The sequence below is a fragment of the Sciurus carolinensis genome (genome assembly GCF_902686445.1).
Source record: "Sciurus carolinensis chromosome 14 unlocalized genomic scaffold, mSciCar1.2 scaffold_123_arrow_ctg1, whole genome shotgun sequence".
NCBI classification, from domain to species: domain Eukaryota; kingdom Metazoa; phylum Chordata; class Mammalia; order Rodentia; family Sciuridae; genus Sciurus; species Sciurus carolinensis.
The window spans coordinates 1,515,916-1,533,441 of record NW_025920108.1 but is presented as its reverse complement, the minus strand read 5'-3'; positions in this window follow the sequence as shown (position 1 = coordinate 1,533,441).

Sequence of the window (17,526 nt, the reverse complement as noted above, 5' to 3'; positions counted from 1 at the left end):
GCTACCTAGAGTAATTTTCCCTCTGGCTATCCCTAAATACCCTCTGTCTTTTATTTACATCATACCCTATTTTCTCCACAGTGCTAATCAAATACCCTCCATCTTTTATTTTACATTGTACCTTATTTTGTCAGTGTACTAATTAAACATCTGTAATTTTCCCACACTCATATAAAATATAAAAATCACATGAAAATATAACACCCAAAAGAACAGGGAGCAGATCATCAATTCTTCATTGTATATTTATTCAGGGCATGGCAAAAATACCTCCATAAAAATGTGTTGAACACTAACTAATTGAAACATTTTTTGCAAAAACCAAACAAACAGACCTCCAGGTATGAACTACAATGATAGAGGTGAAATCTTTTTAGTGAAAGCTTTGAGTAGAAATGGTAACTTTGCTAGCAGAGCTAAAATATTTAATGATAACTGGAAGAGAGTGTGCAGTATATTTACCAGGTTTTGTTCACAATAATTAGATAATTGTAGAGAAAGAGATGTAACTTCTCCCTCTGCAGAGCTCTTTTCAGTTTTAAGTATCCATCAATTAGCAGAGTAGAATGGGGCAACCTTTTGCATTATTGTCTGGCATTTTCTGAACCATCCTTCTGAGCCCAGGAAAGAACTGACTCCATCCATGTGGCAGGTGGTCCCAGAGGTAGAGAAAGAATGAAATTGGAGCTTCCTGTTCCCAAGTGAGAAGACCTGCTGAGAGTCTTACAGCAGGTTAATTTGTTGTATATAACCATACACAGATAACCTGGAAAAACACGCCACAGGATAGATATTTTAGATAACCTCCCAGCTGGGGTTTCTGTGTAGAAACCTTAACACCCCCACACATACTGTCACACTCTCACAACATCATAAATAACTGCAGGATGCTCCTCCAGGTGTCTATTTTATGGAACCAAGATCTCTTTGGAACTAGTGTCCTTTATGTAACAATGATGAGATATTGCAGATGCACAGGCATAATTTAAAATGCCCATTTGACAAAATATTTAATTGATCTTTCTCATTGGACACATTTTGTAACTTGTGAAAAATTCTTGACATTTCTGGTATAAAACAATTATAAAATATCAAAGTTTTATTGTAAACCTAAAACTGTCCCAAGTACTTTTCATTTTCACCTTGAATGTTTGTTTTTGAGATAAATGTGCTTTCAAAATTTCATTTCTTCATTTGTCCCAGAATATGTTTTGCTTTCTAGTCAATTAGTTTTAGACAGATGATGTTAACACTACCCCAAATGGATCAATTCTTGAATAAAAGAGAACATGTCAAGCTTCACTTTCCTAATTCTATGGATATCAGTTCCCTTGAAGGAGACTCCAGCCCTGACACAGTCATCTAATTCATTTTTTATTTCTCTGTGGCAAATATAAGATAAGGTTGGAGCTATAGAGAGAACTTTATAAATTTATTTATTTTAGTGTCATCAGTATTCCTCTTACAGTGTTGTTTCTAAGGGTCACAACACTGTAGATGGTATATCAAATCGCAAACATCTCCAGTTTTTCTGTCTAGACTGATTCTTTATCCCTCATGATAACATTGGCAGATTGTCAGTGATGAGCAATCAAGTGCTTCCTCATTTCTCTTACTGCAGAAGTGTTTAAATGGCATGGATGGTTAACCTTTCACCTGGAAAAAAATTGGCTTGTGTGAGTGCTGCATAAGAGCAGACAGAGATGTGTATGCCTGAAATCTAAAACCAAAGCAAAGCAAATAAGTAAATATAAAATCTCTCATTTAGAGGATTGCTGAAATTCCTGTTTCAAGGTATCATTTATTTATTTTTATTTTTTATTTTTTATTGTAAACAAATGGGATACATGTTGTTTCTCTGTTTGTACATGGCGTAAAGGCATACCATGTGTGTAATCATACATTTACATAGGGTAATGTTGTTTGATTCATTCTGTTATTTTTTCCCTTCCCCCCACCCCTCCCACCCTTCTTTTCCCTCTATACAGTCCTTCCTTCCTCCATTCTTGCTCCCCTCCCTAACCCTAACTCTAACCCTAACACTAACCCCTCCCACCCCCCATTATGTGTCATCATTCACTTATTAGCAATATCATTCGTCTTTTGGTTTTTTGAGATTGGCTTATCTCACTTAGCATGATATTCTCCAATTTCATCCATTTGCCTGCAAATGCCATAATTTTATCATTCTTTATGACTGAGTAATATTCCATTGTATATATATCCCACAGTTTCTTTATCCATTCATCAATTGAAGGACATCTAGGTTGGTTCCACAATCTGGCTATTGTGAACTCAGCAGCTATGAACATTGATGTGGCTGTATCTCTGTAATATGCTGATTTTAGGTCCTTTGGGTATAGGCCAAGGAGTGGGATAGCTGGGTCAAATGGTGGTTCCATTCCAAGCTTTCTAAGGAGTCTCCACACTGCTTTCCAGAGTGCCTGCACTAATTTGCAGCCCCACCAGCAATGTATGAGTGTACCTTTCTCCCCATATCCTCGCCAACACCTGTTGTTGCTTGTATACTTGATAATCGCCATTCTAATTGGGGTGAGATGGAATCTTAGGGTGGTTTTGATTTGCATTTCTCTTATTACTAGAGATGTTGAACACTTTTCCATATGTTCGTTGATTGCTTGTACATGTTCTTCTGTGAAGTGTCTGTTCATTTCCTTAGCCCATTTGTCGACTGGATTATTGCATTCTTGGTGTAGAGTTTTTTGAGTTCTTTATAGATTCTGGAGATTAGTGCTCTATCTGAAGTACGATTGGCAAAGATTTTCTCCCACTCTGTAGGCTCTTTCTTTACATTGCTGATAGTTTCCATTGCTGAGAGAAAGCTTTTTAGTTTGAATCTATCCCAGTTATTGATTCTTGCTTTTATTTCTTGTGCTATGGGGGTCCTGTTGAGGAAGTCTGGTCCTAAGCTGACATGTTGAAGCTCTGGACCTACTTTTTCTTCTATAAGAATCAAGGTCTCTGGTCTGATTCCGAGGTCCTTAATCCATTTTGAGTTTAGTTTCATGCATGGTGAGAGACATGGGTTTAGTTTCATTCTGTTCCATATGGATTTCCAATTTCCCAGCACCATTTGTTGAAGAGGCTATCTTTTCTCCATTGCATATTTTTGGCACCTTTGTCTAGTATGAGAAAATTGTATTTATTTGGGTTTGTGTCCATGTCCTCTACTCTGTACCATTGATCCACCTTTCTATTTTGGTACCAATACCATGCCATTTTTGTTACTATTGCTTTGTAGTAGAGTTGAAGATCTGGTATTGCGATACCCCCTGCTTCACTCTTTCTGCCAAGGATTGCTTTAGCTATTCTGGGTTTTTATTCTTCCAGATGAATTTCATAATTACTTGCTCTATTTCTGTAAGGTACATCATTGGGATTTTAATTGGAATTGCATTAAATCTGTATAGCACTTTTGGTAGTATGTCCATTTTGACAATATTAATTCTTCCTATCCAAGAACATGGGAGATCTTTCTGTCTTCTAAGGTTTTCTTCAATTTCTTTCTTTAGTGTTCTGTAGTTCTCATTGTAGATATCTTTCACCTCTATTGTGAGATTGATTCCCAAGTATTTTATTTTTTTCGAAGCTATTGTGAATGGGGTAGTTTTCCTAATTTCTCTTTCTGAAGATTCATCACTTATGTATAAAAATGCCTTAGATTTAAGTGCATTGATCTTATATCCCACTACTTTACTGAATTCACTTATGAGATCTAAAAGTTTTCTGGTGGAATTTCCTGGTTCCTCTAAGTATATAATCATATCATCAGCAAATAGGGATAGTTTGAGTTCTTCTTTTCCTTTTCGTATCCCTTTAATTTCTTTGGTCTGTCTAATTGCTCTGGCTAGAGTTTCAAGGACAATATTGAAAAGAAGTGGTGAAAGAGGGCATCCCTGCCTTGTTCCAGTTTTTAGGGGGAATGCTTTCAGTTTTTCACCATTTAGAATGATATTAGCCATGGGTTTAGCATAGATGACTTTTACAATGTTAAGGAATGTTCCCACTATACCTATTTTTTCTAGTGTTTTGAGCATGAAGTAGTGCTGTATTTTATGAAATGCTTTCTCTGCATCTATTGAAATAATCATGTGATTCTTGATTTTAAGTGTGTTGATATGGTGAATTACATTTATTGATTTCCTGATGTTGAACCCACCTTGCATCCCTGGAATAAAACCCACTTGATCATTGTGCACTATCTTTTTAATATGTTTTTGTATGTGATTTGCTAAAATTTTGTTTAGAATTTTTGTGTCGATGTTCATTAAGGATATTGGTCTGAAATTTTCTTTCCTCGGTGTGTCTCTGTCTGGTTTAGGTATTAGGGTGATAATGGCTTCATAGAATGAGTTTGGGAGGGTTCCCTCCTCTTCTATTTTATGGAATACTTTGAAAGTATTGGAATGAGCTCTTCTTTAAAGGTTTTGTAGAACTCGGGTGAGAACCCATCTGGTCCTGGACTTTTTTTTGTTGTTAGGCTTTTGATGACTTCTTCTATTTTATTACTTGAAATTGGTCTATTTAAATTGTGTATGTCCTCCTCGTTCAGTTTAGGCAATTCATGTCTCTAGAAACCTGTTGATGTCTTCAAAATTTTCTGTATTGTTGGAGTATAGATTTTCAAAATAGCTTCTAATTATGTTTTGTATTTCAGTCGTGTCTGTTGTGATATTTCCTTGTTCATTCCGAATTTTAGTGATTTGGGTTTTCTCTCGTCTTCTCTTGGTTAGTGTGGCTAAAGGTTTATCTATTTTGTTTATTTTTTCGAAGAACCAACTATTTATTTTGTCAATTTTTTGTATTGTTTCTTTTGTTTCAATTTCTTTGATTTCAGCTCTGAGTTTAACTATTTCCTGTCTTCTACTACTTTTGGTGTTGGTCTGTTCTTCTTTTTCTAGGGCTTTGAGCTGTAGAGTTAGGTCATTTACTTGTTGAGTTTTACTTCTTTTATTAAATGCACTCCATGAAATAAATTTTCCTCTAAGTACTGCTTTCATAGTGTCCCAGAGATTTTGATATGATTTTTCTTTGTTCTCATTTACCTCTAAGAATTTTTAAATTTCCTTCCTAATATCTTCTGTTATCCATTCATCATATAATAGCATATTGTTTAATCTCCAGGTGTTGGAGTAGTTTCTGTTTTTTACTCTTTCATTTATTTCTAACTTCAATCCATTATGATCTGATAGAATACAAGGTAGTGTCTCTATCTTCTTGTATTTGCTAACATTAGCTTTGTGGCATAATATATGGTCTATTTTAGAGAAGGATCCATGTGCTGCTGAGAAGAAAGTGTATTCGCTCTTGGTTGGATGGTATATTCTGTAAATGTCTGTTAAGTCTAAATTATTGATTGTGTTATTGAGATCTATGGTTTCTTTGTTCACTTTTTGTTTGGAAGATCTGTCCAGTGGTGAGAGAGGCGTGTTCAAATCACCTAGTATTATTGTGTTAGGTCTATTTCATTTCTAAAGTTGAGAAGGATTTGTTTGACATACATGGATGAGCCACTGTTTGGGGCATAGATATTTATGATTGTTATATCTTGCTGATTTATGCTTCCCTTAAGCAGTATGAAATGTCCTTCTTTATCCCTTCTGACTAACTTTGGCTTGAAGTCCACATTATCTGAAATGAGGATGGATACTCCAGTTTTTTGCTGTGTCCTGTGTGCATGGTATGTTTTTCCCCATCCTTTCACCTTTAGTCTATGGGTATCTCTATCTATGAGGTGAGTCTCTTGCAGGCAACATATTGTTGGATCTTTCTTTTTATTCCAATATGCCAGTCTCTGTCTTTTGGTTGATGAATTCAGGTCATTAACATTCAGGGTTATTATTGAGATATGATTTGTATTCCCGGTCATTTGGTTCATTTTTTAAATTTTATTTATTTATTTATTTATTTATTTTTTGACACAACTTGGTTCCTCCTTTATTTGACAGTTCCTTTAGGATAATTCCTCCCTTTGCTGATTTGCTTCTTTGTTTTTTATCTCTTCCTCATGGAATATTTTGCTGAGAATGTTCTGTAATGCTGGTTTTCTTTTTGTAAATTCTTTTAGCTTTTGTTTATCAAGGAATGATTTTATTTCATCGTCAAATCTGAAGGTAAGCTTTGCTGGGTATAAGATTCTTGGTTGGCATCCATTTTCTTTCAGAGCTTGAAAAATGTTGTTCCAGGCCCTTCTAGCTTTTAGGGTCTGATATCCATATTGGTTTCCCCCTGAATGTAATTTGGATTCTTTACTCTCACAGCCTTTAAAATTCTGTCTTTATTTTGTATGTTAGGTATTTTCATTATAATGTACCTTGGTGTGGGTTTGTTGTAATTTTGTGTATTTGGAGTCCTAAAAGCCTCTTGAACTTGATTTTCCATTTCATTCTTCAGATTTGGGAAATTTTCTGATATTATTTCATTGAATAGATTGTTCATTCCTTTGGTTTGTTTCTCTAAACCTTCCTCAATCCCAGTAATTCTCAAATTTGGTCTTTTCATGATATCCCATAGTTCTTGGAAATTCTGTTCATGATTTCTTACCATCTTCTCTGTTTGTTCAACTTTGTTTTCAAGGTTAAATATTTTGTCTTCAATATCTGCAGTTCTGTCTTCCAGGTGTTCTATCCTATTGGTTATGCTTTCTATGGAGTTCTTAATTTGGTTTATTGTTTCCTTCATTTCAAGGATTTCTGTTTGGTTTTTTTTTCAATATCTCTAACTCTTTATTGAAATGATCTTTTGCTTCCAGTATTTGCTCTTTTAACTGTCGATTGGTGCTATCATTCAATGCGTGCATTTGCTCTTTCATCTCATCATTCAATGCCTGCATTTGCTCTTTCATCTCATCTATTGCTTGCCTGATCATTTTAATTATGTACATTCTGAACTCCCTTTCTGTCATTTCTTCTGCCATGCTGTTGTTGGATTTTATTGATGTAACATCTAGATTTGTTTGGGGCATTTTCTTTCCTTTTTTTCTCATATTGTTCAGGAATCAGTGGGTCATTAAGATATTGCAGATTTCCTCTATTGACTTATAATGTCCCTGAAGATTGCTAGTATATCCCCTCTTATCCTTCAGTAGCCTGCAGTCTTGGAGGAAGTTGATAATGCGGTGCTCCACAAAGAACCTACCTCTCTAGGGTTGGCGACCCTCAGGTAGGGTATATTCCCTAATAGTGGGCAGAGGTGCCTCCACTTGTTGACCAATGGTCATCCAAAGGGGAACTAGGCTGAGGGCTGAGGCAAGTCCTGTTTGTGCCTGTGTCTCTGGTTTTACCATCCTTGTGGGAAAACCTCACCCTACCGGGAAGACTCACCCGGTGGGGAGGTCTCGCTGGTCACTTCCCCTCCTAGAAGTTCCCTTCAATCTTCAACTACTGCCTGGGCTGGGCTGTCTTCCTCTGCAACGTTCTCAGGGTCCCGGACCTACTTCCTGGGCCTGGGAGCCTCACCCTTCGCAGATGAGTCTCCTTATGTCTGCCTCTCATCAGAGAATCTGCCCGCAGTCCTGGATACTTCACTCCACCCCTAGGCGCATCTCTGTGCGGCTCTTCCACCAAGAAGCCACCTAGATCCTGGGACTCTGCTCTGCACCTAATCGCCTGGCTATGTGGCCCCTCCTCTGAGCTGCCACCTGGAGCCCCATACAATAGCTCTGAGACTCAGAGACCCCCACACACCTCTTCCTCTGGACAGCCGCCCTGTGTTCCGAAGCAGTCACTAGGAGTCCAAGCAACTCACTTTGCGTCTCCTCCTCCCGCCAACTGCCCGTAGCCCTAGGCAGTCACTCCGAGTCCCAGTGCCCCGCCCTGTTCCTCTTCCTCCTCGGGGTAGTCTCCTGGGTGTTCAGGAGCGGTGGCTCGGAGACGAAGCGACCCACCGTGCTCTTTCCCCAGGCAGGCCACCGGTGTTCAGGAGCAGTTGCTTTGAGTCCAAACAACTCACCACTCGCCTCCTCCTCTGGCAACTGCCTGTGGCTCTGATGCAGTCACCCCTAGACCAAGTGACCCGCCACGGTTCTCCTCTTCCTCTGGGCAACCCCCCAGTGTTCAGGAGTGGTCGCTTTGAGTCCAAACAACTCACCACTCGCCTCCTCCTCTGGCAACTGCCTATAGCTCTGATGCAGTCACTCCTAGACCAAGCCACTTGCCATGCTTCTCTGCTTCCTCTGGTCAACCCCCTGGTGTTCAGAGGTGGTCGTTCTGAGTCTAAACAGCTCGCCATGCAGCTCCTCCTCTGGCAACCGCCTGTGACTCTGATGCAGTCACTCCTAGACCTAGTGACCCACCACGCTTCTCCTCTTCCTCCAGGCAACCCTCTGATGTTCCGAAGCAATCGCTCTGAGTCCAAACAGCTTGCCATGCAGCTCCTCCTCAGGAAGCCACTTGGAGCCCCAGTGGTTGCTCTGAGTCCAAGCGCTGTGCTGAGCCGCCTCCTCTATGATGATCCCAGTTATCCATGTTTACCGCTCTAGTGGGGGGGAGGGGCTTCTTGCCGAGCAACTCTACTTCACAAAGTTCCCTGTGTTCTGGGGCTACCACCCCCTCTGGGATGCCTCCCCAATGGGAGAGACTCACCAGGCAGCTTTGAGATGGTCCCAAGTCTCTCATTTTCTCCTCTTTTGAATCCTGTGACCTGGAGCAACATGAAATGCAGCCGCCCTCTAGTCCGCCATCTTGAAAACCCATCCTATTCCAGACTGTCCTTCTGTTCCTCATTTCTTGGGGTATATGCCTCTTAGAGAAAGACAGGAGTGCATGACATTAAACCAAGCTTCTTTTGTCTCAAGGTATCATTTATATAGTTGCAGAAATGCTCCGTACTATCTTGGGTACCAGTTATATGAAGAGTGTCTGTGAGCTCAATTTCTCTGATATTTTCAACAACTTCAAGGCCAAACGATGGCCCCTGAGGGAACACTCTTCTTGGCCAACAGTTTGTGAAGAGTGCAAGTACTTCTAACCCTGATTTGGCATCAGGCCTTGAGAGTTACTCAGTTGAAGTAATATTACATGAGATAATTGACACAATTAGAAGTACATGCTCTATCTGACAGAACCCTGTGCCTCAGGGACCTAATACATAATTTCTTCTCCTTTTCCAGAAGTCCAGTATGGGTCTGGTTGCCTTCCTCCATAAGAAATGTGGATAGACTCTCAGCCAAGTTATTCAAGACCTTCAAAGAAGATAATACCAATACTCCTCAAATTTTTTATTCAAAGGAATAAGAACTAATCCTTTCAAACACATTCTATGAAGCTAGTATCACCCTGATCACAAACCACACAAAGACATACAAGGAGAGAAAATTTCAGACCAATATCCCTGATGAACATACATGCAAAAATTCTTAACAAAAATCTGTAAAATCACATTCAAATCATATTAACAGGATAGTGCACCATGATCAAAGTGGATTCATCAAATGGATGAAAGGTTCATTCAACATCCAGAAATCAATAAATGATATTCATAACATCAATGGACTTAAAGTTAAGAATCATATGATTATCTTAATAGCTACAGAAAAAGCATTTCATAAAATCCAATGCTAGAAAAAAATTGGAATAGTAGGAACATACCTCAACATTGGAAAGGCTGTCTATGCTAAGCCCACAGCCAACATCATTCTAAATGGAGAAAAACTGAAAGTATTCCCTCTAAAAACTGGGACAAGACAGGAATGTCTTTTTCATCACTTCAATTCAATATTGTCCTTGAAACTCTAGTCGAGCAATTCTTAGCAAGAAGAAAATAGAAGGAGGTATCAAAACACCAGATTTTGAGCTATACTACAGAGCAATAGTAACAGAAAAGACAGGGTATAATCACCAAAATAGTTAGGTATGCCAACAGTACAGAATAGAAGGACACAAAGATAAACCCACATAAATACAGTTATCTCATAATACAAAAAGGAGCCAAATACATACAATGACCAAAATATAGCCTCTTTAGCAAAAGGTGCTGGGAAAACTGGAAATTCTTATACAGCAAAATAAAACTAAACCCTATATATCAACCTGCACATGACTCAGAATGGATCAAGACCTAGGAAGTACACCAGAGACCCTGCACCTAATAGAAGAATAAGTAGGGCCAAATCTTAATCATATCCACTTAGGACCAACCAAAGCACTCCTTACCAAGAAGGAGGAAGCAGGAGGGATCACAATACAGACCTACAGGGCAGTAGTAACAACAATGGCATCATATTGGCACCAAAATAGACAGGTAGACCAATGGTACAGAGTAGAAGACACAGAGAAATAACCACATATGTACAGTTATCTCATACTAGACAAAGGTGCCAAAACCTTACAATTGAGAAAAGATAATGTCTGCAACAAATGGTGCTGGCAAAACTGAAAATTCATATGAAGAGAAATAAAATTAAGTCCCTATCTCTCATCCTGTACAAAATTCAACTCAGAATTAATCAAGGTCCTAGGAACTGAATGATTGTTATTCTGCCCATCATGGTGAACAGGAGCATTTTTAAGAAGTTATTCAGAGAAAATGTGATTATGGAGAGAAATCAGGAAGAAAATCAGACAAAAAAAGATCAGTCAGCAGAAGTCTAGGAAAAAAAAAGAACAGGGAATAGATGGGGTTGAAATTTGGGGAAAAGAAGATCAGGAGGAGAAGTTTAAAGTAAAGAATACCAGGGAGGAGAGAAGTTCAGGGAAAAGAAGACTAGGGAACAGATCAGAAAGAAGAAGGTGAGGGAAAAGATCAGGGGAAAAAATCAGGAAGAGCTGGACTGGGTGGCACACACATGTAATCTCAGTGACTTTGTAGGTTGAGGCAGGAGGATTTAGATTTGAAAGCCAGCCTCAGCAACTAAGCTCGACCCTAAGAAACTCAGTAAGACCCAGTGTCTAAATAAAACATAAAAAGGGACGGGAGTGTGGATCCATGGTTAATTGCCCCTAGGTTTATTCACTGATACAAATAAATAAATAAAGCATCAGGGAGGTCAGGGAAAATGTTGGAAAAAGAAAAAAATGTAAGTTTCAAAGTGACACACAATATAGTCAAAGCATCAAGTGACCCATTAAATCCCCCCCATCAATTTCTAGATTTCCTTTCTATGGAAAGTGGGAAACAACATCTCCAAGCTACTTCCTACTGAGAGGGAGTAAAGTTGCTATGTAGCCTCCAAGTGGAGTAGACTTCATCCCTCCCATGGACAGACAGAACTGTGAGTCTGCAGCACAGGTCTGCTGGAAGCAGGGCACTAATTGGTGTACAGCATGTTAGGCACTGAATGTGGCCCCCTTTGTATGGTTCACAGAGCCAGGGCACAGCCCTGCTGTCTCCAGATTATGGCCAATGTGTCAGCTTCACCATGCTCTGGGTGAGAGGCCATCTGCTCTTCTCAGGAAGGCTACCTGATCCTGGCAACCTGTGGTTGTCTGACACACCACTGGGACTGTAGTGGAGGGAAGTGCTTTCTGCCATCAGACTTCATCTCCTCCTTCACTCTGGTTTACTGCATCTTTTGAACTTGTTATTAATGTGTGTCACACTTTGTTATGGGCGTGTCACCCTTGCAGCAAGCCTGAGTGCAGAGATGGGGTACCCTTGGTCTGCTGGGTTTACTAGACAAGGAACACAAGGACAAGGTACTCTGTGCTGAAAAGCCAGGTGCAGCAGGGCATGGAGGATGTACAACAGAGTCAGTTTTGGGGGAAGGAACTCTGAGAAAGGCTTCACAGATAATGGTAATGATGATGATGATGTTGATGATGATGATTTTTTACTGAATGGCAGATTCCATCTAGTTTCTTATGCCCATTTTTTAAATTGTCATTTTTAAATGGGGCCTTGCTCAGTTACCAAAGCTTGTCTCCAACTTGCAATCCTCCAGTCTCAGTCTCCCCATAACTGGGATGAAAGGCAAGTGCCACCATACAGCTAGATTATGAGATTTGTGAACTGAGGTCTGAAAGGTGAATATATGCTATGCACAGAACCCCAGGCTCCCTTCCATGTAGGCAGGTGTAATCAGCTAGAGACCAAGGTGGTGTCTAAAGGAAACCCTTGCTAAACTGAGCCTCCTCTTGAGTCGACAGGTCTTCCTCTCCAGGAAAAAGAACACTCACACGACAGGATTATAAAGCTTCAAGGTCAGGAAACTGCCCTGCATTAAGGGACCCCTAACCACAGGCCTCTCCTAGGAGCATCTGGGCAGAGGCAGAAGATCACAGGATGGAGAAGTCCTAGGGTGACTGTTTATTTTCCAGAAGCAGTTGAAAATTATCAAGTCCTGTGTAAATTTCATTCCTGTCTATTCCATTTCATTCATTCATTTATTACATTTTTTGTGTTTTTGGTGGGGGTAGGCTGAGAATCCTTAGGTCAATGGACTAAGTAGAACACTTCTTAATTACTATCCTTTATATATCATGTAGATTTTGCATACTCCTACCATATGTTCACTTACATCCACATACTTGATTGCCGCCTCCTTCTCAACTCCCAAGAATTATTCTTTGTTTTAGAGTATAATTTTTTTGATATTTATTTTTTATGAACTGCATTTTGATTAATTGTACACAAATGGGGTACAACTTTTCATTTCTATTGTTGTAAACAGTGTATATTCATGCCTTTCATGTAATCATACATATATATAGGGTAATACTGTCTGTTTCATTCTACTGTTTTTCCATTCCCACCCCCTCCCAACCCTTTTTCCTCTACACCATCCAAAGTTCCTTCATTCTTCTCTTTCCACCATCAACCACCCTCCTTATATATCATCATGCACTTGTCAGAGAAAACATTCAGCCTTTGGTTTTTTGGGCTTGACCTATTTCACTTAGCACGATATTTTCCAACTTCATTCATTTACCAGCAAATGCCATAATTTTACTATTCTTTATGGCTGAGTAATATTCCATTGTGTATATATACCACAATTTATCTATCCATTCATTAATTGAAGGGCATCTAGGTTTGTTCCACAAACTAGCTATTGTGAAGTGAGCTGCTATGAACATTGATGTAGCTGCATCACTGTAGTATTCTGATTTTAAATCCTTTGGGTATAAACTGAGGAATGGTATAGCTGGGTAAAGGAGTGGGTCCATTCCAAGATTTCTAAGGAATCTCCATACTGCTTTCCAGAGTGGCTATACAAATTTGCAACTCCCCAGCAATATATCTGTGTACTTTTCCCCCACATCCACACCAACACTTATTATTGCTTGTGTTCTTGATAATAACCATTCTAATTGGAGTTAGATAAAATCTTAAGTGGTTTTACTTTGCACTTCTCTAAATACCAGGGGTGATGAGTATTTTTTCGTATATTTGTTTATCACCTGTATATCTTCTTCTGTGAAGTGTCTGCCCATTTTCTTAACCCATTTATTAATTGGGTTCTTTGTATTTTGGGTGTAAACTTTTTGAAGATTTTGGAGATTTTGGAGATGACTGCTCTGTCTGAAGTGTGTGTGAAAAATATTTTCTCCCACTATGTAAGCTCTCTTTTCACATTATTGATTGCTTTCTGTGCTGAGAAAAATCTTTTTAGTTGAATCTATTCCATTTATTGATTCTTGCTTTAATTTCCTGTGCTATGGAGGTCTTGTTAAGGAAGTTTGATCCTAAACCAACATGATAGAGGTTCGAGCCTACTTTTCATTCTATTTAAGGGTCTCAGGTCTAATATGTTGTTCCAGGCCCTACTAGCTTTTAGAGTCTGGACTGAGAAATCTGCTGATATCCACATTGGTTTCCCCCTATATATGATCTGATGCTTTTCTCTTGCAGCCTTCAAAATCCTATCTTCATTTTGTACATTAGTCATTTTCATTATAAAGTGCCTTGGTGTGGATCTGTTGTAATTTTGTGTATTTGATGTTCTGTAAGCCTCTTGTATTTGATTTTTCATTTCATTCTTCAGATTTGGGAAATTTTCTGATATTATTTCTTTGAATAGATTATTCATTCCTTTGGTTTGTAACTCTGCACCTTCCTCAATCCCAATAATTCTTAAATTTGGTCTTTTCTTGATGTTCCATAGTTCTTGGAGATTCTGTTCATGATTTCTTACCATCTTCTGTACTTCAGCAACTTTATTTTGAAGATTAAACATTTTGTCTTTACTGTCTGAGAAGTACCTGACAATGAGCTTCAAGTCCCCTGCAGGCATCTCAAGACGGGATTTGCCCCACCTAAAGATCAGAGTTATGGCTTCTGGAATTATCTAAGATGGCCACTCTGGCTTCCAAATGTGTTGGCAAATGGGGAACTGCAGTTTGGGGTGTGGGCTTGGTTGGCTGGAGGTCCTAGAGGCAGGGTGCAGTTGGTCAGGCAGGGATCCTGGAGATGGGGTGGGATCGGACTGGTTGCATAATCCTATAGACAGGGTGCAATCCATCAGTCTGGGAGTCCTCATGCCAAGGAGCAATCAGTCTATGTGAGGGCTCTGGAGGCAGGAAGTGATTGGTCGGGCTGAGGGATCCTGTAGACAGGGCTCAGTCAGTCCAGTTAGGGGTCCTACAGGACCTGACTCTTGTCTCAAAATGATGGCAGTCACATGTAACCAAACCTGCAGGTACTCTGATAGGAAACTTCCAGGCAACTGACAGGAAAATGATGAATGAGAGGCACCTGACAGTAAGCAATCTGCACTCAGAAAGGGATCTATATGCTGGCTGACTGCAGGTGATTGCAGTAGACAAATGTGTTAAGCAGCAAGGGATTGATAAGCAGCAAAAACTGCCTCACCAAGAAACTGATATTCTCTGCTTGAAACCCAAGTTATGGAGCAAAAAGGAATGCAGGCTCCTCTAGTCCATCATCTTGGATCTCTGAGAAAAAGGTTTTTAGTTTGAATCTATCCCAATTATTGATTCTTGCTATTATTTCTTGCGCTTTGGAAATCATGTTAAGAACATCTGATCCTAAACTGACATGATGAGGTTTGGACCTACTTTTTCTTCTATAAGGTGCAGGGTCTCTAGTTTGATTTCAAGGTCCTTGATCCATTTTGAGTTGAGCTTTGTGCTGGGTGAGAGATAAGGGTTTAGTTTGATTCTGCTGCATATGGATTTCCAGTTTTCCCAGCACCATATTTTGAAGAAGTTAAGTTTTCTCCATTGTATGTTTTTGGCACGTTCGTCTAGTATGAGATATTTGTATTTATTTTGGAATGTCTCTGTGTCCTCTATTCTGTACCATTGATCTACTTATGTATTTTGGTGCCAATATTATGCCATTTTTGTTACTATTGCTCTGTACTGTAGTTGGAGTTCTGGTATTGTGATACCCCCTGCTTCATTCTTCCTGCTAAGGAATGCTTTAGCTATTCTGGGTCTCTTATTTTTCCAAATGATTTTCATGATTCATTTCTATTTCTATGAGGTACATCATTAGGATTTTAATTGGAATTGCATTGAATTTGCATAGTACTCTTCATAGTATGACCATTTTGACAATATTAATTTTGCCTATCCAAGAACATGGAAGATCTTTTTATCTTGTAAGGTTTTCTTTAATTTTGTTCTTTAGTGTTCTGTAGTTTTCATTGTAGAGGTCTTTCACCTCTTTTGTTAGATTATTTCCCAAGTATTTATTGATTTTTGAGAATATTGTGAATGGAGTAGTTTTCCTAAATTCTCTTTCAGAGGATTCATCACTTATGAATAAAAATGCATTGGATTTATGAGCAGTGATTTTATATCCTGCTATTTTACTTAATTCATTTATGAGTTTTAGAAGTTTTCTGGTGGAATTTTTTAGTTCCTCTAAATACAGAATCATGCCATTGACAAATAGTGATATTTTGAGTTCTTTTTTCCTATTTGCACATCTTTAATTTATTTGGTTCGTGTAATTGCTCAGCTAGAATTTCAAGGATTATGTTGAATAGAAGTGGTGACAGAGGGCATCCCTGCCTTATTCCAATATTTTGGGAAAATGCTTTCATTTTTCTCCATTTAGAATGACATTTATCATAGGCTTAGCATAGATAGCCTTTACAATGCTGAGGAATGTTTCTACTATCCCTATTTTTTCTAGAGTTTTGAGCATGAAAGGGTGCTGTACTTTATCAGATCTTTTTCTGCATCTTTTGAAATAATCATATGATTCAACTTTAAGTCTGCTGATGTGGTGAACTACATTTATTGATTTCTGGATGTTGAACCAACCTTGCATCCCTGGGATAAAACCCACTTGATCATGGTACACTATCATTTTCATACGTTTTTGTATGTGATTTGCTAAAATTTTGTTAAGAATTTTTGCATTTTGTTTATTAGGGATATTTGTCTGAAATTTTTATTCCTTAATTTGTCTCTACCTGATTTGGGGATCAGGGTGATATTAGTTTCATATTATGGTTGTGAATGGGTTCCTTCCTCTTCTATTTCATGGAATAATTTGAGGAGTATTGGAATAAGTTCTTCTTTGAAGGTCCTGTAGAACTCGGCTGAGAATCCATCTGGTCCAGGAAGTTTCTTTGTTTGTAGGCTTTTGATGACGTCTTCTATTTCATTGTTTGAAATTAATGTATTTAAATTGTGTATGTCTTCCTAATTCAGTTTGGGTGGATCAGGTTTCTCTAAACAACAGGTTGATGTTTTGAGATTTTCTATTTTGTTGGAGTATAGATTTTCAAAGAAGCCTCTAATTATGTTTTATATTTCAATCATGTCTGTTGTGATATTTCCCTTTTCACCCTGAATTTTAGTAATTTAAATTTTCTCTCTCCTTTTCTTTGTTACTGTGGCTAAGAGTTTATCAATTTTGTTTATTTTTTCAAAGAACCAACTTTTTCTTTCATCTATTTTTTTCAATTGTTTCTCTTGTTTCAATTTCAATGAATTCAGCTCTGATTTTATTTTGTTCTTGTCTTCTACTACTTTCTGTGTTGATCTATTCTTCTTTTTCTAGGGTTTTGATTTGTAGTGTTAGGTTGATGATTTGTTGACTTTTTCTTCTTTTATTGAATGTGCTCCATGCAATAAATTTTCCTCTTAGTACTGCTTTCATAGTGTCCCAGAGATTTTGATATGTTGTATTTTTTTTCTTATTTAACTCTAAGAACATTTATTTCCCCCTGATGTCTTCTTTTATCCATGTATCATTTAATAACATATTTAATCTCTAGGTGTTGGAGTAATTTCTGTTTTTTATTATGCCATTGATTTCTGATTTCATTCCATTATGATGTGATAGAATACAAGGTAGTATGTCTTTTTGTATTTGCTAAGAGTAGCTTTGTGGCATAATATATGTTCTATTTTCAAGAAGGATCCATGTACTGCTGAGAAGAAAGTGTATTCACTCATTGTTGGATGGAATATTCTATATATGTCTGCTAAGTCTAAATTGTAGATTGTGTTATTGAGATCTATGGTTTCTTTGTTCAATGTTTGTTTGGACGATCTGTCCATTGATGAGAGAGATGTGTTAAAGCCACTTACTATTATTCTGTTGTGGTCTATTTGGTTCCAGGAATAGAGAAGGATTTGTTTGATG